Source organism: Thalassophryne amazonica, chromosome 11 (genome assembly GCF_902500255.1).
Source record: "Thalassophryne amazonica chromosome 11, fThaAma1.1, whole genome shotgun sequence".
Taxonomy (NCBI): Eukaryota; Metazoa; Chordata; class Actinopteri; order Batrachoidiformes; family Batrachoididae; genus Thalassophryne; species Thalassophryne amazonica.
In genome coordinates this window covers 94,612,134-94,637,601 of record NC_047113.1, presented here as the reverse complement: position 1 = coordinate 94,637,601, position 25,468 = coordinate 94,612,134, and the positions used below count along the sequence as shown (strand labels likewise).

Genomic DNA, 25,468 nt, shown 5'->3' with positions numbered 1-25,468 from the left:
TGGTCTCACAGGACAAGCCCTAACATGCCCAGCTCTTGCACCATTCGGAAAATTCAGACGGCTTTCGGTGGCTTTTCAGTCATGTGACTATCCGAGAAATTGTGGACGAGCTGGACGTGCCATAACATGTCCTGTGAGGCTTCATCACGGTGTTGCTTTTTGTTCTGTGCCCTGCGCCTCCGTCCCGACGCGTGAAGTCCTCCGCACGTCTTTTCATGACAAAAAACCCCTGTAACAGTGGAATGTGCCGTTCATTTCCAAAGTAAACACTTTGTTGATCTGGGACGTCGTCTGACTACCACAGAAATGGCAGAAGAGTTTGACATCAGCACTTTTTCGGCATGCATGTTGTCAGGCAAGTGTGCGAGTGACACTTGGGTGTTCAATTAAAAGAAACGTTAAAATAAAAAATGCATACAATAAGAACAAGAGCATGAGCTCATTCATGTGTGATGGCTTTGCTTCACGCTCCAGACATGGGGCGTGTCCAGCTCAGAATCACTGTCTCAGCTGACCCCCACAGGATGAACACAACATATTAAATCAAAACAAAGAATAATAAATAATACTAATAAAATAATGATCAGCATGTCACGAGAGCCCGGCCATACGTGTGTGTTGCTGTGGTGTGTTGAGAGTTGATGTTCTTTATGGCAGATATGTGTTCTCCAGCTGTGATTTGCACTGGACAGGTGGGTGTGTCCCCGGCGAGCCACTGCAGCTCACCGCTTTGTCTTCCCTACTCACAACTGGAAAACACATATCATGCCATGTAGACCATCACCTCTCAACACGCCACTGCAATGCACTTTATAAATCATTGGTTGTTTGCAACAGCAATTTCAGTTAAATATATCATATAGCAGATAAACACAGTGATATTGTGATATTTGAGAAGTGAAATGAAGTTTCTAGGATTTACAGAAAGTATGCAATAATTCTTTAAACAAAATTAGCCAGGTGGATAAATTTGGGCACCCCAATTGAAAAAAAAAAAATAGATAAATATTTAGTAGATCTTCCTTTTGCAGAAATAACAGCCTCTAAATGTTTCTATAGTAGCTTCCAATGAGAGGAAAGTATGAAATACAATGTGTACAAAAATGAAAAATGGCTCTATTTGGTTTCCTATGTAGCTTGATTTCCTCAATGCCACATCATTTATCTGTGATGAAAAGAAATGGTGATGTTACAAAGTAGTAAATGCTGTAGCATTCCAAATTTTTTTAACGTGTACAACCGTTCTTTAAATGTAGGAATGGATGTTATTAACAATGGAATTGCAGTTGACCACACAAAACAAGAAATGTCCTTTCAAGTGTGTGTTGCCATTTCAGCTGCTCCCGTTTGTTTGGGGTCGCCACAGCGGATGCAGCCAGATCCGCACTGGTATTTGGCACAAGTTTTACGCCAGAAGCCCTTCGTGACACAACTCCAGGTTCACCTGGAGAAACACATAGAGCAGCTCATGAAATGTCCTTTCAAGTAAATTGAAGAATTGTTTTTTTGTTTTTTTCATTTGCACTTTACATATTGCCCCAACATTTTTCTAATTTGGAGTTGTTTATTGCTCATTGTATTGTCAACCTTACTGACTGTATTGTAAACATTACCATGTTTTACACAATCTGTTAATGGTTGCTACTCAACAGACATGAATGTTGACATGAAAGAAATAATCACTGAACACAGAAGTCATTGTAAGTGAAGAAGACACAAACTCCTTCCAGCTACAGTGCTGTTCTACATAACCTTTGACCTCTGTGTGTACAAAGAAGGGTGACTGAAGGGCTGATCTGAACAAACACACAGACACACACACGTCAACTGCTTATCCAAGATCGGGTTGCAGGGAGCTGGAGCCTATCCCAGCAGTCATAGGGTGTGACGCAGGGTACACCCTGGACAGGACAGCAGTCTGTCGCAGGGGTACATACAGACAAAGAAACACATTCACACCTATGGACAAGTTAAAGTTTCCAGTCTACCTAACCTGCATGCCTTTGGATGGCAGAGGAAGCCAGAACACCCGGAGAGAACCCACACAAACATGGGGAGAACATGCAGACTACTAACAGAAAGGCCACAGGTGGGAATTGATCCCATGACCTTCTCACTATGAGGCAACAGTGGTAACCTACTAAGCCACCATGGTGCCTGAATTGTCTTTTTTGTGAGGAACCCATGGGTTTAATGGATTGATCTGGGAGTATCAGGTTACTTTTCGTGTTCACTCATCTTTACTGTTTTTCTTTCTAGGGTTACTTATGTAGCATAATGAAAGGAGATAGGAGGAAAGTTAGATTTTTCTTGTTGTCTGCAGTTTGTTTGTCAAAGGTACTTCGACTAAACATTCATGACAGTTTTCAGCAAAACATTGTTATCATGAGATGTGCAGCTGAGAGATGATAGAGGGAAGCAGACATCCAGTGATATAGCAAAGGTCTACAAGTAAGTGAAAAGGACGAGGTGCCTAATGATAGCACCCTGGAAAATCCTATTTTATCGACACATGCTTTTCAGAAATGGACAACAATTTTCTTTTCTGGCACCTCTGCAATGATGGCATTTTACAAATCATAACCACACAGTGGAATCATTGTGTGCACATGAAGGCCAATGCTGCCTTTCATTTCTAGACTAAAGGAAATAAGATGGGTAAGGTTTCTTGGTGTTCCTTTTTGGGGAGTGGTGGGTAGATATATATTCAGTGCTCTGGAATTGTGCTTTAGGGGTTGAAAAGAATAGACACTAAGCATGAAAAATTGATGGAAAGGATTTTAGGAAGGATTAACTAATTTTGTTGTTGTTTCCACAAGCTATTTGAGACTTGAAAGTTGCACAGAGCACTGGTAACTCTGATAAAGCAAAAAAAAAAAAAAAACATACTTTGACAGCAAAATTTCATTAAGGGAGACTCGGGAGGTTAAAACTTGCTTCAGAATAAAAGCTTATTTTGTTTTAAAAGTATTGTTGTCCTTAAGCATTCAGGGACAAGGTGAGTGTAAAAAAATCCAGAAATGTTCACATTATGTCATAAATGATGCAACAGAAAAAAAACAATCTCTACTGTCATCTACACTCCAGCAAAATTTGAGTGGAAAACTGATTCAGAAAAAAACAAAAAAACAAACAAATAAAAAACACCAAAAATGTGACATTTCTTTCATAAAACGTCTTTTATTTAAAAATCATACTAATGCTTCATTCACATATCTGCAATATGCAATAAACACTAAATGGGATGTTCAACTGCTTTCAATAAGTAGTAAGTCCTGCACTGACCCTGAGGCTGAGTGGGGTTGGTGCTTATGCCCAGATTGTAGCACAAAGCAGATGAGAGGTCACCACTCAACGTGAGTGAGGCAAAAGTCACTTCCCTGTTTACAACTGGACAAACAGTGCTAATACCCCCATGTCACTAGAGGCTGAATGAGCCCGAATACCGTCCGAATGAAAATTCGACCCACATTCGGGAAGTGTCAAGGCACAGTCGCAAACATCGGACAGCATTCTGAGCCCAGTCCATACGGTCAGGTTCAGAGCGAAAGATGTCATCTACAGGTTATAACATTTTGTAGCCTTCAGTACTGTCAGAACTTTTGGTAACACTTCACTTGAAGGTATCATAATAGTGACATGACACTGTCATAACTTACATGACACAGTCATGAATGTGTCATAAACATTATGTCAATGTCATACATGTTTATGACTGCTGTCATAAAGTGTCATTCAAGGACTTCTGGTTACGCCATAGTGAGGTAAGGTGTGAAGCAATAGAGCAGAATGCAGAACTCCTCCTAAAACTCGAAAAGTTTGAAATTTTGGAAATAAATTAGTTGCCATGAGTGGGAAGAGGAAACAAAAGTGTCTTGAAGGCCTATAATAATCTGTCTAAAAACTCGGAGGGTGAAGCCAGTGGTGAGTTAGTTTCCGAGCTAGATCAAATCACAGAACATGCTAGCATGGACATTTGCACATGCCTGAAGAGCATCATGGAGGAGATACGAAGCCTGATTTCAGTGCATTTGGTGAAGCTCTAAGGAGAGACATGAATGAAAAGTTGGAAAGCTTTGAAGAAGAGATGAACCATAGGGTCACTTCACTCACTGCTGACCAGCAGCAACAGGGTGCGAAAGTGAGCGAGATGGAGTCATGGATGGAGAAGATGGGAAACTGGGCTCAGGACGCAAACGACTCACTGATTCCTTTACTGAACCAGCAAAAAATCCTACAAGACAAGCTCACGGATTTGGAGTCCAGGTTGTGGAGGAATAACATCTGTATTTACAGAGTTAGCGAAGGGGAAGAGGGTGAGTCTGTTATAACGTTTGTGGAAAACCTGCTTCAATGCGAGCTTAATTTACCTCTCTGCAAGTTCAGTGTGCCAGCGACCAGCCGTCAGACACCAGCCGAGACCAATCATTGTCTTTTCTGGAATATGTCACTAAAGAGAGGTTGTGGGAGGAGAAAATACAACAGGGAAACAAAACGCTGTCATTTGACCATGACTACGCAATGGAGATTGTCCAAAAGAGAAAAGAATACAATGCTGCTAAAAGATTCTAAAAGGAGAAAGGGATCAGATTCCAAACACCATTCACCAGGACAACGATTCACTGGGATACGGGGGTCTGTTCCAATAGCAACAAGAGTGAGGTCAATGCAGAGTTGAAGAAACACGGTCTCATGGAGGAGATGCAGGATCCCACCACGGTGCCCGTGCCTGACGTAGCACCGGAGGCACGACTCGACATGGCGATGGGATGGCAGCACGTGGAGGCGAGGTGGAGGAGCAATGCATCAGTAGCGCAATGAGCTAAGGAGAAGTTACAAAACTTCCAAAGATCCTCAGATAAATGATGTAGAAGATTAAATAAAATGATGGGAAAACTCAAATATGTCAAGGGTATATAATTATGTACAAGGGTATATAATTATGTACAAGTTAAAACAGATAATAATACAGTTACCCTAATAAAAGTTTATGTACCTCCCAATAGTGATTTTTTTTTTTTTTTTTTTTAAAGGCAATGTTTGAAATATTAATTTTGGAAAATTAGCGTTTCCTAATCTGTGCAGGGGACTTTAATATGATTTTAAATGACAAGCTTGATACCACAAACAAAAAGAGGAATAAAACCCATTTGTCCAGACAAGTCAATACTACAATAACAGAACTTGGACTGTTTGATGTCTGGAGAGTGTTGTGTGGGCTGCTGAAGAGGAGGTACTGCTGGCCCACCACCAGAGGGCGTCCTGCCTGAAGTGCGGGGCTTCAGGCAGGTGAGGACGCCGGAGCACCGGGAGTGGCAGCTATCACTCATCAACAATGGCAGCTGTCACTCATCACCATCATCCACACCTCCATAAGAGCCGGGCAGCATCATCACCTCACTGCCGATTTGGCTTATTCCATTGTCCGTTAATTTGCGCCCCCTGTTGTGGGTCCGTGTTCCTACACTTTTCACAACAGGATTTCTGGGCCAGCGTCATGGATCCTGAGGGGCGTCAACCATCGCTTGAACTGCCAATGGAAACACAGGGTGCACAGGCGTCGGCAGGAGGCGTGTTAGGAGAGCTGCAGCAAATCTTAACCGCCTTCACTGCTCGGTTGGATTTAGTAACCGAGCAGAACGTCATACTCAATCGGAGGATGGAGGCTCTCACCGCCCAGGTGGAAGCGCGCACTCCAGGTGCTGCTGCAGCACCTCCTCCAGCCGACCGAGCACAAAACACAGACATTCCAGTGGTGATTAAATGAACCCCCCCATCCCCTGAAGCATACATAAGCCCACCAGAACCGTATGGAGGTTGTGTCGAGACGTGCGCGGACTTCTTAATGCAGTGTTCGCTCATCTTTGCACAACGTCCAGTCATGTACACGTCAGGTGCTAGCCGGGCGGCTTATGTCATCAATTTGCTTCGAGGAGAGGCACGCGCCTGGGCTACAGCGCTCTGGGAGCAAAACTCATGGCTCCTAACGACATATACTGGGTTTGTGAGGGAGTTTAAACAAGTGTTTGATCATCCCAATAGAGGCGAGACCGCTTCGACTGTGCTGCTGTCTACGAGACAGGGACGTCGGAGTGCAGCCGAGTATGCAGTCAACTTCCGCATCGCGGCTGCGAGGTCCGGCTGGAATAGCGTTGCACTCCGCGCCGCCTTCGTAAATGGACTGTCTCCGGTCCTGAAGGAGCACCTGCTGGCTAAGGATGAGCCATGGATTTTGACGGGCTTGTCAACCTGGTTATACAGTTAGAGAACCGGTTAGAAGAACACCGTCGGGAGCGGGGCAAAGGGCTGGCCGGGCACGAGCCGTCCTCTTCCTTCCGGGTCCGAAAGGGTGCCGCCGTCTCCACGCTCCACAGTCAGAGAGCTCCATGGAGCCACAGCTCCCCCTGCTGACGAAGCTATGGACACGAGCAGGGCCAAAGTAAAATCACAGACAGACAACGGAGGCTGGCTCGCGGGGAGTGTTTTTTCTGTGGCTCTGACGAGCACATACAAAGAAACTGCCCCAAACGGTTAAACTACAACGCCCGCCCTTAAAGACTGGGTTAAGGGTGGGCCATAACATCCACGCGGGAAAAGCCCGTAGATCAGCACGCATCCCAGTGACGATCCTTTGTGGGGATCTTACCCTTCACGCCCCAGCACTGGTGGACACGGGGTCTGAAGGGAATCTGCTGGACAGCAGATGGGCCAGGGAGGTAGGGCTCCCTCTAGTGGCACTACCTTCCCCATTGAAGGTACGGGCACTAGATGTCCCCTTCTCCCATTAATCACACATCAGACACAACCATGACATTGGTGTGTCTGGAACACAGGGAGGAGATTGTGTTTTATATAACACCTTCTACCTCTGATAGGTTTGTGGTTTCCATGGATATTAAACACAATCCCCGGATTGATTGGCCGTCTGGGGTAGTGACACCTGCCACGGGAATGTTTAGGATCCTCGGTTCCACCCGGTGTGACAGCTAATGAGGAGGTTAAAGTCCTCCCCAATCTGTCAGCGGTGCCTGAGGAGTACCATGATCTTGCTGACGTCTTCAGCAAAGATCTGGCACTCACTCTTCCCCTGCACCGTCCATACGATTGTGCCATTGATTTGATCCCAGGCGCTGAGTACCCGTCCAGCAGGCTGTACAACCTCTCTCGTCCTGAGCGCGAATCAATGGAGACCTACATCCGGGACTCCTTAGCTGCCGGGTTGATCGGAACTCCACCTCCCCGATGGGTGCAGGTTTCTTTTTGTGGGCAAGAAAGACGGCGGACTCCGTCCATGCATAGACTACAGAGGGCTGAACGAAGTCACGGTTCGTAATCGATACCCGCTGCCTCTGTTAGATTCTGTGTTCACGCCCCTGCATGGAGCCCAAATTTTCACCAAATTGGATCTTAGAAATGCGTACCACCTGGTTCGGATCTGGAAGGGAGACGAATGGAAGACGGCATTTAACACCCCGTTAGGTCACTTGAGTACCTGGCATGCCGTTCGGCCTCACCAATGCGCCCCCGATGTTCCAGGCATTGGTTAATGACGTCTTGCGGACTTCCTGCACCGGTTCGTCTTCGTATACCTGGACGACATCCTCATCTTCTCCCCGGATCCTGAGACCCATGTCCAGCATGTATGTCAGGTCCTGCAGCGGTTGTTGGAGAACCGGCTTTTGTGAAGGGCGGAAGTGCGAGTTCCACCGCACTTCTTTGTCTTTCTGGGGTAAATCATCTCCTCCAACTCCGTCGCACCCGATCCGGCCATGGTTGCGGCGGTGAGGGATTGGCCCCAACCGACAAGCCGTAGGAAGCTGCAACAGTTCCTCGGCTTTGCAAATTTCTACCGGAGGTTTATTAAGGGTTATAGCCAGGTAGTTAGCCCCCTGACGGCCCTGACCTCCACTAAAGTCCCCTTCACCTGGTCGGATCGGTGCGAAGCCGCGTTTAGGGAATTGAAACGTCGGTTCTCGTCTGCACCCGTTCTGGTGCAGCCCGATCCCAATCGCCAGTTTGTTGTTGAAGTGGATGCTTCTGACTCAGGGATAGGAGCCGTGCTGTCCCAGAGCGGCGAGTCCGACAAGGTTCTCCATCCATGTGCCTATTTTTCCTGCAGGTTGACCCCGGCGGAGCGGAACTATGATGTCGCCAATCGGGAACGTCTTGCGGTGGAAGAGGCTCTTGAGGAGTGGAGACACCTGTTGGAGGGAGCTGCGGTACCATTTACGGTTTTCACAGACCATTGGAACCTGGAGTACATTCGGACGGCCAAGCGTCTGAACCCCAGGCAAGCCCGCTGGTCACTGTTCTTCGGGCGATTTGACTTCCGGATTACCTACCATCCCGGGGAAAAGAACCAGCGATCTGATGCCCTGTCCCGGGTCCATGAAGAGGAGGTCAAGGTCGAGCTGTCAGATCCACCGGAACCTATCATCCCCGAGTCCACTATCGTGGCAGCCCTCACCTGGGACATGGAGAAGACCGTCCGGGAGGCCCTGGCACGGAACCCGGACCCGGGGACCGGCCCAAGGAACAGATTCTACGTCCCACCGGAAGCCAGAGCTGCTGTCCTGGACTTCTGTCACGGGTCCAAGCTCTCCTGTCACCCAGGGGTGTGAAGAACCATGGCAGTGGTCAGGCAGCACTTCTGGTGGGCGTCTATGGAAGCCGACGTCCGGGAGTATGTCCAGGCCTGCACCACCTGCGCCAGGGGAATGGCAGACCACCAACGGGCACAGGGTCTTCTCCAGCCGTTACCTGTGCCCCACCGCCCCTGGTCCCACATCGGCCTGGACTTCGTCACAGGCCTCCCGCCGTCCCAGGGCATGATCACCATCCTCACGATAGTGGACCGGTTCTCCAAGGCGGCCCACTTCGTGGCCCTCCCGAAGCTCCCGACAGCCCAGGAGACTGCAGACCTCCTGGTCCACCACGTCTTGCGTCTGCATGGGATTCCATCCAATGTCTCTCTGACAGTTCTCCTCGCAAGTCTGGAGGAGTTTCTGCCTGTGTGGACAGTTCGCCAGCTCCTGGACGTCCGTCGTAAGGGCCGGGGGTTCCAGTATCTAGTGGACTGGGAGGGTTATGGACCCGAAGAGCGCTCCTGGGTGAAGAGGAGCTTCATCCTGGACCCGGCCCTCCTGGCCGACTTCTACACCTGTCACCTGGACAAGCCTGGTCGGGCGCCAGGAGGCGCCCGTTGAGGGGGGGGTCCTGTTGTGTGGGCCGCTGAAGAGGAGGTACTGCTGGCCCACCACCAGAGGGCATCCTGCCTGAAGTGCGGGCTTCAGGCACGTGAGGGCGCCGGGCACCGGGTGGCAGCTGTCACTCATCAACAACGCCAGCTGTCACTCATCACCACCATCCACATCTCCATAAGAGCCGGGCAGCATCTTCACCTCACTGCCGAGAAATCGTCTACCGACAAGTAAACATCTCAGCCTTTTGGTGTCATACAGTGGTAACATTTTTACTTCTGTGCTGACTGACATAATTCTGAGTTTGCAGACTCTGTTTAAGTGTGACTTCAGGATCTGTACAAGCTCCGTGTACATTGTGATTGAGAGGTGGAGGTGCTTTCCACCTTTATGTTGAACTGTTTGCTGGGTGTTCACGCACCCACCATTACCTGTCTGTTCTTCCTGCCAGCAGTACCCGATCTGACAGCCGGAGGCAGTGGCCACCTGGGGACCCAGTGCTTGGTGGCTCCAGGATTGCTTCAGGTCCGGTGGAGTGGAAGGCTTGTGGGATCCGGCTCTTTTCTGGAGGGGCGTCTCCTATCCTCGAGCCTGCGCACACATCACCATAACTTATTTGACTGTTGATCTCAACTGTGTTGTCTGTTGCTCTGTTGTGCACATTCACAACATTAAATTGTTATATTTGGCTTATTCCATTGTCCTTTCATTTGCGCCCCCTGTTGTGGGTCCGTGTTCCTACACTTTTCACAACAGAGAGAGCTTCACCCCACTGAGAGAAATTACACACACTACTCGGCACCTCACGGTGTCTATTCTGGAATAAACTACATTTTTATGAATAAAATTGACAGACACAGACTAAAGAGTTGACTGATCTGTCTGTTCACTGTGTGTTATACATTAAAATTAATTTAAATGGGAGAATAAAAAAAATGCACTGTGGAAGTTAAATATAGTTATGCTAAACAATCAAAAGGTAAAAAGAGGAAGTTAAAAAAATAAATCAAAAGTTGTACTGAGGAGAATGAAAACAGCCCTGTGGATGCTACATAACAACATACCATGACAACTTGGTTAAAGAATTAAGGTTTAAACCAATTAAAGAATTAATTGCTTCAAGAATTACTAGAACAGCAACATGAAGTTGAAGGGGATGGAGCAATTTTAGAACGAATGACAAATCGAGACAACAGATAGACAACATTCTTAGTAGTGACAGAGAAAAAAATGAGGCTCCAGAGCAACTAAATATGTGGCAAGACGGCTGAGGATACAGCAAGCTTCTAGCACAATACATAAAATTAGAGACCCATATAATAAACAGTTAATGTGCGAACATGAAGAAATAGAAAAAAAAAAAATTCAAAAATGACAATGAAAATTTATATTCACAACCACAGCAAAAGAAAAGTGGATGATGAAACAATTCCGTAATGCCTTGGAGCTACCATTTATTGGTGAAGCAAAAAACAATATTCTGACCTCAAACATCACTAAAAAATAACTACTAGATGAAGCAATCAGTAAGTTAAAGCCAAACAAAATGCCAAGTACTGATGGTTACCCTAGTGAATGGTACAAATTATACAAGAGAAGAGTTAAGCCCTCTGCTCCTAAAATCATTTAATTCAACACTAGAGAACATTGTGAATCATATAGACCTATTTTCATCCTAAATGTGGACAATAAAATATTCACCTCAATTATTTCCAAAAGGTTAGGAATGTTTTATCTGATCTGATGATGAGACCAGTCTGGGTTGAATCACGGTAGGTAGACCCATGGTAATAACATAAGGCGCACCTTGCATATAATAGATCAGATTCAAAAACGGGACTTGAGCACTGTCTTAGTTAGCCTTGATGCAGAAAAGGGCTTTGATTGTGTCAACTGGGAATTTTTATATCAGGTGTTGGAGAGATTAGTGTATAATAAACAAATAATACAGTGTATCAGGACATTGCATCGGGAACCTATAGCCAGGATCAAAAGCAATGGTCATCTAACTGATAAATTCACTTTAAAATGTGGAATGTCTGTCATAACAACTTGACATTAAATTTGTTTGGGATGTCCTTATTATGACAACTTGAAATTAATGAAAGTGACATTACCAGATGTCTTTGAAATGACAACTTGACATTAAATTTGTTTGGGACGTCATTATTATGACAGCTTGACATTAATAAAATGTACATGTATTTGTGTCTTTATAGCAAGCTGACATAATAACTATTAGGTAGCACTTCATAATATCTAGAACTTATTTAGCCTTAATTAAGCATGAATTAATACATAATGAATTAGTAACAAATAATTAAGAATGACTCATACTTAATAAGTAATTAACTAATACATTTAATTAATTATTTCTATCCGCTGAATGGGAAAGCCACCAAAATCCTTGAGTGTTTATCCAGTTACTCCCATGAGTGCTGCAGATGATTCATTTAGAAATTTAGTTTATTTTACAGTTGAAAGGCTTTGGGTTTGCTCAGCAGGAAATTGGCAGCATGTTCACCATCTGTAGCTGTCTGTGCTCATGCTACATCACAGCAATGCCGCAAACGATCTAGGGTTTTTTTCTGATTGTTTAAAATTGTGTCAGTGGCAGCATTTATGAAATTGTCGAATTCTGTTTAAATGCCGACTTTCGGATATTTTGAATATTTCAGTTGTAAGAGCTCATTTTCATTGATACACATCAATTGTTAGCTTATAGCACAGTCTAGCTTCCCAGCATTAGGTTTTCTTTTCCTTTAATAAACCATGAACAGACTATTAAGTTAACTGTAAGTGCACGTATGTACAGTAGTGTTCAGAATAAGTAGTGCTATGTGACTAAAAAGATTAATCCAGGTTTTGAGTATATTCTTATTGTTACAAGGGAAACAAGGTACCAGTAGATTCAGTAGATTCTCACAAATCCAACAAGACCAAGCATTCATGATATGCACACTCTTAAGGCTATGATATTGGGCTATTAGTAAAAAAAAAAGTAGAAAAGGGGGTGTTCACAATAATAGTAGTGTGGCATTCAGTGAATGAGTTTGTCCATTTTGTGGAACAAACAGGTGTGAATCAGGTGTCCCTTATTTAAGGATGAAGCCAGCCCCTGTTGAACATGCTTTTCTCTTTGGAAGTCTGAGGAAAATGGGATGTTCAAGACATTGTTCAGAAGAACAGCGTAGTTTGATTAAAAAGTTGATTGGAGAGGGGAAAACCTATACGCAGGTGCAAAAAATTATAGGCTGTTCATCTACAATCATCTCCAATGCTTTAAAATGGACAAAAAAAACAGAGACGTGTGGAACAAAATGGAAAACAACCATCAAAATGGATAGAAGAATAAACAGAATGGCAAAGGCTCACCCACTGATCAGCTCCAGGATGATCAAAGACAGTCTGGAGTTACCTGTAAGTGCTGTGACAGTTAGAAGACGCCTGTGTGAAGCTAATTTATTTGCAAGAATCCCCCACAAAGTCCCTCTGTTAAATAAAAGACATGTGCAGAAGAGGTTACACTTTGCCAAAGAACACATCAACAGGCCTAAAGAGAAATGGAGGAATATTTTGTGGACTGATGAGAGTAAAATTGTTCTTTTTGGGTCCAAGGGCCGCAGACAGTTTGAGAGACGACCCCCAAACTCTGAATTCAAGACACAGTTCACAGTGAAGACAGTGAAGCATGGTGGTGCAAGCATCATGATATGGGCATGTTTCTCCTACTATGGTGTTGAGCCTATATATCGCATAACAGGTATCATGGATCAGTTTGGATATGTCAAAATACTTGAAGATGTCATGTTGCCTTATGCTGAAGAGGACATGCCCTTGAAATGGGTGTCTCAACAAGAAAATGACCCCAAGCACACTAGTAAACCAGCAAAATCTTGGTTCCAAACCAACAAATTAATCCCTCGCAGATGTGAGGAAATCATAAAAACTGTGGTTATACAACAAAATACTACTTTAGTGATTCACAGGATTGCTAAAAAAGCAGTTTGAACATAATAGTTTTGAGTTTGTAGCGTCAGCAGCAGATGCTACTATTATTGTGAACACCCCCTTTTCTACTTTTACTAATAGGCTAATTTCATAGCCTTAAGAGTGTGCATATCAAGAATGCTTGGTCTTGTTGGATTTGTGAGAATCTACTGGTACCTTGTTTCCCATGTAACAATAAGAAATATACTCAAAACCTGGATTAATCTTTTTAGTTACATAGCATTACTATTATTCAGAACATTACTGTATGTATTATTATGCCATGAGTTAGACATGTATTAATGATTAAGAATAAATGATAAATGATTTACCAATTGTGCAATGTATGAATAATTCCAGCCCAGTCTAACATTTTTGTTTTTCATGCTCCCGTCATGAAATGATTCAAATTTGTGTGACTTTTTTTAACTCACTATTACTAACCCTACTCCTGCCTTCAACCCTAACCTTAAACATAACCTAACCCCACTCCTTCCCCCAACCCTAACCATAACCACCCCGACCCCCCCCCCCCGCTTCACTTTTAATTTTGTGCAGCCATCACAGAATGTATTAGAATGAATTTGTGCTGCCGTGTTGAAAATGAGGTGCTTTTCGTAATAATATCACAACCAACTAATGTATTTCTTGCTCCAGAATCACAACATGCCATGAGACTGGGCTGATATTCACAGTTTCCATCTAACACCGCTCGCATGGCACTTAGAAAATGTGTGGTCATTCGTATTATTAACAAGACAACAGTCAGCAGACAATCACTGTTGTGCTGGCAGTGAAATTTGTCAAAATGCCCCATGAATGTGGCTTTGCAAATACACACACTGACACGTTGGTTTGTGCACTGAACACAAGGAGGTGGTTTGAGGAGGTGTGGCCGCGACAGAAGCAGCTGTGGAGACTGTCGATCTGGACATCAATCAATCAATCAATTTTTTTTATATAGCGCCAAATCACAACAAACAGTTTCCCCAAGGTGCTTTATATTGTAAGGCAAGGCCATACAATAATTATGTAAAACCCAACGGTCAAAACAACCCCCTGTGAGCAAGCACTTGGCTACAGTGGGAAGGAAAAACTCCCTTTTAACAGGAAGAACCTCCAGCAGAACCAGGCTCAGGAGGGGCAGTCTTCTGCTGGGACTGGTTGGGGCTGAGGAGAGAACCAGGAAAAGAGATGCTGTGGAGGGGAGCAGAGATCGATCACTAATGATTAAATGCAGAGTGGGCATACAGAGCAAAAGAGAAAGAAACAGTGCATCATGGGAACCCCCAGCAGTCTACGTCTATAGCAGCATAACTAAGGGATGGTTCAGGGTCACCTGATCCAGCCCTAACTATAAGCTTTAGCAAAAAGGAAAGTTTTAAGCCTAATCTTAAAAGTAGAGAGGGTGTCTGTCTCCCTGATCTGAATTGGGAGCTGGTTCCACGGAGAGGAGCCTGAAAGCTGAAGGCTCTGCCTCCCATTCTACTCTTACAAACCCTAGGAACTACAAGTAAGCCTGCAGTCTGAGAGCGAAGCGCTCTATTGGGGTGATATGGTACTACGAGGTCCCTAAGATAAGATGGGACCTGATTATTCAAAACCTTATAAGTAAGAAGAAGAATTTTAAATTCTATTCTAGAATTAACAGGAAGCCAATGAGAGAGGCCAATATGGGTGAGATATGCTCTCTCCTTCTAGTCCCCTCAGTACTCTAGCTGCAGCATTTTGAATTAACTGAAGGCTTTTTAGGGAACTTTTAGGACAACCTGATAATAATGAATTACAATAGTCCAGCCTAGAGGAAATAAATGCATGAATTAGTTTTTCAGCATCACTCTGAGACAAGACCTTTCTAATTTTAGAGATATTGCGCAAATGCAAAAAAGTCCTACATATTTGTTTAATATGCGCTTTGAATGACATATCCTGATCAAAAATGACTCCAAGATTTCTCACAGTATTACTAGAGGTCAGGGTAATGCCATCCAGAGTAAGGATCTGGTTAGACACCATGTTTCTAAGATTTGTGGGCCAAGTACAATAACTTCAGTTTTATCTGAGTTTAAAAGCAGGAAATTAGAGGTCATCGTCTTTATGTCTGTAAGACAATCCTGCAGTTTAGCTAATTGGTGTGTGTCCTCTGGCTTCATGGATAGATAAAGCTGGGTATCATCTGCGTAACAATGAAAATTTAAGCAATACCGTCTAATAATACTGTCTAAGGGAAGAATGTATAAAGTGAATAAAATTGGTCCTAGCACAGAACCTTGTGGAACTCCATAATTAACTTTAGTCTGTGAAGAAGATTCCCCATTTACATGAACAAATTGTAATCTATTAGACAAATGATTCAAACCACCGCGCACAGTGCCTTTATACCTATGGCATGCTCTAATCTCTGTAATAAAGTTTTATGGTCAACAGTATCAAAAGCAGCACTGAGGTCTAACAGAACAAGCACGGAGATGAGTCCACTGTCCGAGGCCATAAGAAGATCATTTGTAACCTTCACTAATGCTGTTTCTGTACTATGATGAATTCTAAAACCTGACTGAAACTCTTCAAATAGACCATTCCTCTGCAGATGATCAGTTAGCTGTTTTACAACTACCCTTTCAAGAATTTTGAGAGAAAAGGAAGGTTGGAGATTGGCCTATAATTAGCTAAGATAGCTGGGTCAAGTGATGGCTTTTTAAGTAATGGTTTAATTACTGCCACCTTAAAAGCCTGTGGTACATAGCCAACTAACAAAGATAGATTGATCATATTTAAGATCGAAGCATTAAATAATGGTAGGGCTTCCTTGAGCAGCCTGGTAGGAATGGGGTCTAATAAACATGTTGATGGTTTGGATGAAGTAACTAATGAAAATAACTCAGACAGAACAATCGGAGAGAAAGAGTCTAACCAAATACCGGCATCACTGAAAGCAGCCAAAGATAACGATACGTCTTTGGGATGGTTATGAGTAATTTTTTCTCTAATAGTTAAAATTTTGTTAGCAAAGAAAGTCATGAAGTCATTACTAGTTAAAGTTAATGGAATACTGATTAACTGATTCCATGGCTCACAGTGATGTTAATCAGTGAAATCACCTGGTGGAGTGGGTGGTTGCACAGAAAACATGCACCCTCTTGGCCCTTTCTGGAATCAGTTTGAGACCTCTGCCATACAGGAACTGTTCTCTGTGTCATGGTGGAATGTCTGTGACTGACAGCCCTACATCAGGGCAACATTATTGGAGGCAATGGAACCGGTGTCGCAGACCGAATGCCCCCCCCCCAAAATAAAAAAATTGGTCCACCCTGCCTTCACTGCACATGCATCATTTGGCACCACAGCAGGTCTTCTCCACACCCAAAGCGATCAAGGAATAATGTGATTATTAACCATCAGGTGACAAGGTAAAATCTCTTAAATCATTCTAAAGTCAGTTTTAAGCAGAAACAAGGGCATTTTAAGGAGAAATGAAGCGATAATCCGTCAGGCTTTGAAATGACAGAGGCGCAATGAACGCACCAGCAGCAGCTCATTCTGCTGCAGCGCTCTGATCACCTCCCCCGTCTTTAATTATCAAATAATGCTGAATTTATGTAAAAATGATTGTTGTACAAAAGCTTCAGATATCTGTCGCTGAGATAGATGATGACTGGAGTGCAGTTTTAAGCAGAAATGAGGTGATAATTGATGACCCATGGAAATAATGCATGCGCAGTGAAGGCAGGGCAGACCGATTTTTATATGACTGGAGTCTTGTTAAGGCTGGGATCGGCACACCAAAGGGTTTTTTTCCCCCTTTGCCTGGCAAGGGAAAGTCTTGCCTGTCGTGGATGAAGTAGCAAGTTGTTTTTCCACCAATGATAAAGGAGATATATAATATATTTTTTTTTTTTTCTCTGTCCACAGCAGATGAGTGAGGAAAACTGTGCACGCATGTGGTGCATGCGGCGCCTCAGCAAACAAGGATGTGGGTTTATGATCTATTTTGGTTTTGTTTAGAATGTGCGTTTAACACTAAATCATAGACAATCATGGTTTCTTTCACCTTGAAACTGCTGTAGGCAGGGAAGAGGAAAGAGAGAGAGAGAAGTCCGTTCACATGTGTGTTGGAGGAGTGCACAAATGGAGAACAGCTCCACACACATTTTCATAATGAATCAGAAAAGAGTGGATTTATGATAAGCTTTGGTTTGGTTTAGAGCGTGTCTTTAACACCAAATCATAAAGGGACAGTCATGGTTTTTTTCACCTTGAAACTGCTGCAAGCAGAGAAGAGAAAAGAGGGAGAGAAGTCCTGTTCACGCTCATGTTGGGAGCGCACGAACGGAGAACTGCTCCACACAAATCAAAATCAAATCAAATCAATTTTATTTATATAGCGCCAAATCACAACAAACAGTCGCCCCAAGGCGCTTTATATTGTAAGGCAAAAGCCATACAATAATAAGCCATACATTACCATAATATAATGCAGCAAAACCTTATGAAAATTATTAATCATTATTCAAATTTTAATGAGTTGATCAACAAAATTTAAAAACTGGTTTAAAGGTTGCAGTCTACACTTTCAACAAACATTCAAACTCAAACTGAAAGCGTGGGGAATTTAGTGGGAGGAATGTTCAAATGACTCCAGAGGGTTAACTCAGTAAATTTTAATTTGGAGGTTTGATTTTTACCTGTTAGGGAATGGCACTCTTGTGCCTGTTGAAGTACCATTTAGTGATAAACAGTTTATCGGACAGGCCGATAACATGTCTATCCCATCAGCAGGGCTGATTAGGGGCCGGCCCAATAATCGTCTGATATTCGGCCCAGCCAACACTTGGCCCAGCCGATACTCGGGCTATTATTAATATTAAAAATAGGCCCTAGTAGAAATATTAGATTATGGCTTGTTTCTTTTGTTTTGATCCACAAACGTTTCTCTCATGTGCTGCAGATCCAGGTTGCAGTGTGATGTTTTGCTCCTGTTATCAGAGAATGATGTTATGAGTTTTTCTTGAATATGCTAGCATTAGCTGAGGTGATAGCTTGCAGCCAGTCTGCTCTTTGTAAGCCTGATACTGTCAGATCTCAGAAGCTAAGCAGTGTGGCATCTGGTTAGTACCTTGATGGGAGACCTCTTCTGAACACTGGCAGCTGTGTGTGTTTCTAGGTAGAACTGGAGTTGTGTCAGGAAGGGCATCCGGCATAAAATTGTGCCAAAATACTGATGTGGATCTGCCTGTATCCGTTGTGGTGACCCCGAACAAAAATGAGAATAACAACAACAACAGTTGAGGTGATAGTTTGTATCTTTTAAACTGCGTGGCCCGTCTGGTATGATGGTGCTGGGTGGTCTGATGTTATCCTAATAGCTGGGTCCTGGGTTTGCTTGGGGATCTGGGGTTGGGGGTGGGGCTTTGGCAGTTCTGTGTACATGGTGGGGTGTACTGCGGACTTCCAAAAGATGGGTCAGGTGTGGCCCTGGGCTCCCTTCCGGCTTCCTCCCTTGCATACCTGGGGGACACCTCCATACCTGGTGGTGGGATGGTGGATGTGACTGGCTGGGGGAGCACTGTCGTGCGGGGGCTGCTTATCCTGTTGAAGGATGGGAAGTGGTGAATGGTAGCTGGGTCGGTAGCATCCTGTTCCGGGTGCGTGACTGACCTTTTCTATTGTGCATGGGCTGGGGCCTGGTGCTTAGTAGGAGGGGGGTGCCTCTCTCCTATGGTCAGGTGCGTGTGTGGCTTTCCCTGCCTCTGTCTCCCCCTTGGCATCTGTGGGGCTTGTCTTTCAGCCTGTGGTTCCTTGGTTGCCTCTCTTGAGCCTCAACCCACACCTTGCCTGGGTGGGGGGATTGCTCTTAGAGGTGGCTCTTCTTTTCAGGCTGCCTGGCTCCCTGGGTCCCCTGTTGGCTAGTTCTCTTCCTGGGACTTATGATGCTCCCCTGGTACTGTCCACTGCCTCCCTGTCTCATGGTTGCCCTGGTGCTTCTATTGGGTCTGGGTGGTTGGTCATGGGTTCTTGTGGGATTGGGGCTTGGGACCAGCATCCTGTACCATGATTCCCCCTTCCGCCGACCATGTGAGGTTCGGCTTCACATGTCATGCCCTCTTAATGCACTTCATTTGCTTCGTGCCTGCATGCACAATATTGCGTGTGATTGCATCAGCCAAGCTTGAACCTTCGTGTGCATTTGTGAGTTTTTTCACGCGTGTCGGTTGCGTCATTCGCCTGTGAGCACGCTTTGTGGGAGGAATGGTCCAGCCCCATCGGCGGATTTTCGTTGTCAGGAAAATGGCTGAGCGACTGCCGCTTTGCTGCATCAAAATTTTTTCAGAAACTGTGAGAGACAGCCAGGTGGAAACCATTCGGAAAATTCAGATTCGGCTTTCAGTGAAGATCCTATGGGATCTTGCACCATTCGGAAGATTCAGACAGCTTTGGGTGGCTTTTCAGTCGAGTGAGTATCTGAGAAATTGTCGAAGATCTGGGCATGTCACATGTCTTGTGAGACCAACACAGAGGTGCTTTCGTTCCGTGAGATTAGAGGCTCCATGGCGAATTCCTCTGCTCCTGTTTTCATGACAAAATCTTTAAAAGTGGAATGTGCCGGAAAAGTGCTATTTCCATCTTTTCTACCATTTCTCTGGTAGTCAGATGATGTCCCGGATCAACACAGCATTCAGTTTGGAAATGATCTGGTCGTTTCAGCCTGTCGATTGCCGCTCGGAGTGCGGCGTGCCCTCCACCATTGCGCACCGTCTTTAAACCGGCTGTAACACTCCTTAATCTGTGTGATGCCATGGCTGGGGGATGCTGTCCTGCTCTCATTTGGGTGGACTCCTGACCTTGAGTTTTAGTGTGTGGGTGAAGGTACAGGGGAGGGTGCGGTAGCTGGGGAGCCATGGGGGGAGGGTCCTGCTGGCTATGTTGTGGGAGTCTTGGGTGGGGGTCTGACGCTTGCAGCTCGGCTCTGGGTGGGCTGGTTCTGCACCTCATCTGGGGGCCAGATCTCGGCCTCGACTGCTTGGCAGTCCCTGGCTGGGCTTGGGGATTGGTGTTTGGCTCCTTGGCTCTCATTGCCCCCGCTGCTTGTTACTCCCATGTGAGGTCATGGCCCATGTGATGTGGTGCCAGTGCACCTCACTGTGGTCTGCTGCTGGTGCCCTGCATGCATCCCCTTGTGTGTGGGGGTGTGTCCTGTGCCTCCATGTGGGGCAAGTCTGGGTGAGTATGCCGGGGTTGCACCTGGTCTACTCTGCGGGCGGTTCATCGGGTTGCTCCAGTGGCCCTGGTGGGTGCTCTCCTTGACCCCTGTGCCCTTCTGCTTCCTGGTTCGTCTTGCTTTCCCTGGGGCTCTGCATCCTGGATGGCTTTCCATCAAGGTATGTGCACTGGCCCATGTGGCTCCTGTCAAGCTGGAGGGGTATATATCATATGGTGAGGTTCTGTACTTGGAGCTTGGCCAAAGACACATTCCACAGAAGTGAACAGATATTCAGCCAAGATCTGTGTCTCTGTATATGGAGGGTCTGGTGTTTTGGGCCATTTCGGTTCTGGGTGTTCTCAAGGGGATTAAGATTCCCGGAATAGGTGTATGGATCTTCACTAAATAGACAACAGGCTGTTATTGTCTCTGCTTGTTTATGTGTTCCTATCTGTCCTGGTATGGTGTATTGTGGGTGTTCAGCCTCTATGGTTTTTCACATACAACCCCACTTCCAATGAAGTTGGGACGTTCTGAAAAATATAAAATAAAAACAGAACCTATATTCAATTAAATACAACACAAAGATAAGATATTTATTGTTCAAACTGATAAACTTTATTGTTTTTGTGTAAATATTTGCTCATTTTGAAATGGATGCCTGTAACATGTTTCAAAAAAGCTCAGACAGTGGTAAGTTTACCACTGTGTTACATCACCTTTCCTTCTAATAAAACTCAATAAGCGCTTGGGAACTGAGGACACTAATTGTTGAAATTTTGTAGGTGGAATTCTTTCCCATTCTTGCTTGATGTACGACTTCAGTTGTTCAACAGTCCGGGGTCTCCGTTTTCGTATTTTACGGTTCATAATGTGCCACACATTTTCAATGGGTGACAGGTCTGGACTGCAGGCAGGGCAGTCTAGTCCCCGCACTCTTTTACTACGAAGCCATACTGTTGTAAAACGTGCAGAATGTGGCTTGGCATTGTCTTGCTGAAATAAGCAGGGACATCCCTGAAAAAGGCGTTGCTTGAATGGCAGTATGTGTTGCTCCAAAACCTGGATGTACCTTTCAGCACTGATGGTGCCATCACAGCTGTGTAAGTTGCCCATCATGGACACTAACACCCCCCCATACCATCACAGATGCTGGCTTTTGAACATTGCATGGTAACAATATGCATGGTCTTTTTCCTCTTTTGTCCAGAGGACCATGACGTCCATGATTTCCAAAAACAATTTGAAATGTGGACTCATCAGACCACAGCACACTTTTCCACTTTGGTCGTCCATTTCAAATAAGCTTGGGCCCAGAGAAGGCAGTGCCGTTTCTGGATGTTGTTGATGTATGGCTTTCGCTTTGCATGGTAGAGTTTTAACTTGCACTTGTAGATGTAGTGACGAACTGTTTTTACTGACAGTGCTTTTCTGAAGGGTTCCTGAGCCCACGAGGTAAGTTCCTTTACACAATGATGTCGGTTTTTAATGCAGTGCCGCCTGAGGGATCGAAGGTCAGAGGCATTCAATGTTGGTTTTCGGCCTTGTTGCTTACGTGTAGAACTTCTCCAGTTCTCTGCAAACTTTGATTATATTATGGAATGTAGATGATAGAATACCTAATTTCTTGCATGAATGTTGAGAAACATTATTCTTAAGCTGTTGGAATATCTTTTCATGCAGTTGTTCACAAAGTGGTGATCCTCACCCCCGTCTTGCTTGTGAATGACTGAGACTTTGGGGATGCTCCTTTTTATACCCAATCATGGACCCTCACCTGTTTCCAATTAGGTGTTCTTTGAGCATTCAACTTCCCCAGTCTTTTGTTGCCCGTCCCAACTTTTTTCAAATGTGTGCAGGTATCCATTGTAAAAATGACCAAATATTTGCACCAAAAACAACAAGTTTATCAGTTTGAACATTAAATATCTTTCTTTGTGGTGTATTCAGTTGAATATAGGTTGACAAGGATATGCAAATCATTGTATTCTGTTTTTTTTACATTTTACACAATATCCCAACTTCATTGGAATCGGGGTTGTATTACATCACCTCACTCTTATTACTGACACCACTCGTCTTTTGTTCTTGTCTGTCTCTGTGTTGTTGTGGTGTTCAGCCCTATTTCTACCCTACCATCATTAAGTGCATTATCTCCTCTTCCATCACTGTCTGGTATGCTGCTGCCACTGCTAAGGACAGGAACAGATTACAGGGCATCATCCATGCACCACAGAAGGTGGTCAACTGCTGTGTGCCATCCTTATAGAACCTGTACACTTCCAGGGCCCTGAGGTGAGCAAGGCAGACTGTGGCTGATTCTGCATGTTGTCATTTCGGCTGCTCCCATCTCAGGATGGGGTCACCACAGCGGATACATCCAGATCCGCATTGGTAATTGGCACAAGTTATACACCAGATGCCCTTCCTGATGCAACTCCAGTTTCACCCGGAGAAACACACACACGACCGCTGGTGTGCTGAAGAGGTCTTCCGTCCAAGTACTAACCAGATGCTGCACTGCTTAGCTTGTGGGATCTGATGGAATCAGGCTGACACAGAGCGGACCGGCTGCATAGACTATGGCTGATTTCTGATGGATAGAAATTGTATGTTAGTTTCAAATAAAATGTTTATAGACTGAATCGATCCAAAATGCCCAAGAATCGATTTTTAAAAAGCATTTTTTTTTTTTAACATTTTCTTGCTTAGTCACTGTGTGTACTGTTTGTCAGGCAACGGCTTCCGTACTACAGCATCCCTGCGAGGGGAGGGGGGTCCTGCGTCCTTCAAACACTCGTGAGCTGCAGAGTTCAGTGGCTGTAGCTTAGCATGGCGGACAAAGAGCTAATTCAGCCAGTACCGTCTTTGCTGAAGGCAAATGTTTGGGCACATTTTTGGATTTTATTATTTCTGTTATGTGGGCCGCCTGAAGAGGAGGTTACTGCTGGCACCACACCACCAGAGGGCACCCTGCTTGGAGTGCGGGCTCCAAGCACGAGAGGGCGCCAGACCCAGAAGGAAGTGACAGCTGTCATTCATCCTCTGCACCAGCTGTCACTCGTTCATCATCATCATCATCACCATAAAGGCCGGACTGCAACTCCACCTCCTCGCCAAGAAATCGACTACCGAAGAGGTAATTTCTCTGCTGACTCATACGTTGAGTAATAATCTGAACTTCTGTTGCAGCCGTTTCCTGGTGCTTTCCTTATCTGTGGGATTGGCGTTTGGTGTGACAGCGACGGCTTCGCCTCACACCCCAAACCAGATAAGTGGATTAAACAGGAGCTGCACGAGTGTGTGATTGGAGGTGGAGGTGCTCCCTCCTAACTGTGTGCAGACTGTGGATTACTGAGTGTGCGGACTCACACTCATTCATCTTGTCTTTGCTTTTCTGCCAGCAGTACCAGGGTCGACACCCGAAGAGACAGAGGCCACCTGGGGACTCGGGACTTGGCGGCCTCCGGTGTTCTTCAGACTGTTGGTGGTGGGAAGCCGTGTGGGACGCGGCTTCTCTCGTCGGGGGGTCTTCTATCTTCGAGCCTGCCCACACGTCACCTGGTGTTAATTGACTTTGCAAATTTTGTGTATTTAGTTGTGTATTGTCACAACATTAAATTGTTACTTTTGGCTTATTCATTGTCCGTTCATTTGCGCCCCCTGTTGTGGGTCCGTGCTACGACACCTTCCCAACAATTTCCTGCGTAAGAATGAGGTTGACATGACTTATGCAGTGTGCAAAATCTGCAAAATGAAAGTCAAGTACTTCGGAAACACTTCAAATCTGCAAGCCCACTACGCTATCACCCGGAGCAAAAAGAGGGGAGCAGCGTTATCTGCCGACTACTGACCAGCACTTCGCTAAACTGCCAGCCAACTCCGAACAAGCAAAGCAGATAAGTAAATTTACATCTAGAATCACTTGATTAACCTTGTAAAGCTGCATTTTCTTAAACATCAACATTTTTTAAGTAATATAACTATTTCTCAGAGCTCTTTGAATCACAAATCAATTCTGAATCGAATCGTCACCCCAAGAATTGGAATCGAATTGATCGTGAGTTGTTGAACGATCACAACTGATGTCTTCGCTTCACATTTGGCAAATACCCAATTAGTAAATAGTCTTGTGGATAGTTTAAACTCAGTGCTCAAAATTATACTCAACATGATTGTGCCACCTTTGTAAAAAATGCGCTCCCCCAAAACACAATCACCTTGGTTCAATGATTGCCTGCGTGACCTCAAGTATAAAGCTAGAGGTCTAGAACGGAAATGGAGCAGTTCAAAATTAGAAGTATTCCACCTTGTGTGGCGTGATGCTGTCTTAGATTATAAGCATGCATATGCAGGTGTAGTGGCCAAGTGGTTAATGCGCTTGGTTTCAGTACAGACGGTTCTGGGTTCAAATCCCACCCCCACATCTCTCCATCTAATGTGGAGTTGCATCAGGAAGGGCATCCGGCGTAAAACCTGTGTCAATTCAACATGCAGATCCACCTTGGATTTGCTGTGGTGACCCCGAGTGCAAACTATTACTGGCTACAAAGCAGACGTATGACGCTGATTTGATCAACAAAAAGAAGCATAACTCAAAGTTCTTGTTCGACATGGTGGGAAGACTTATTCATGGACAACCACCCGTAGTTTACTCTCCTTTTACAGAACAAGATTTCCTGGATTACTTTGAGAAGAAAATAGAAGTCATTAGGTTAAACATATCCCAGCATGCCTTAACCCAGCCACTACACCCTACTATTGAGGTGGGTGCCATTACTGAGGTATTACCTAGATTTACACAATTTGAGAGTATCTCTCTAAGCATGCTGACGAACCTCTTTCAAATCTTGCATAAAACACATTCAGCTCCACAGGCAGTCAGAGGTTCTTCACAGGTATAGGGGATGGTTCCCTGTCATTAGTGGTATACCACTCTCTGCTCTGTTACAGGATCTTTGGCTGCAAATTGTTTTTTCAGTCTATCAGAGTAGCTCCTCTTTGCTACTCTGATCTCCTTTGTCAGCATGTTTCTGGCCTTCATGTACAGGAACCTGTTTCCACTTCTGTAGGCCTTCTT

The 25,468-nt window shown here is 44.8% G+C and overlaps 1 long non-coding RNA gene across 1 annotated transcript; it reads right to left on the bottom strand.

The window, feature by feature from the left end:
• Window positions 1-1,329: 1,329 nt before the first annotated feature.
• Window positions 1,330-8,866, bottom strand: LOC117520205. The gene is made up of 3 exons (XR_004563567.1): window positions 8,856-8,866; window positions 5,943-5,946; window positions 1,330-1,465 (listed from the first exon to the last, which is right to left on the bottom strand). It is a non-coding gene; the product is annotated as an uncharacterized LOC117520205 (long non-coding RNA).
• Between the last annotated feature and the right edge of the window lie 16,602 nt (window positions 8,867-25,468).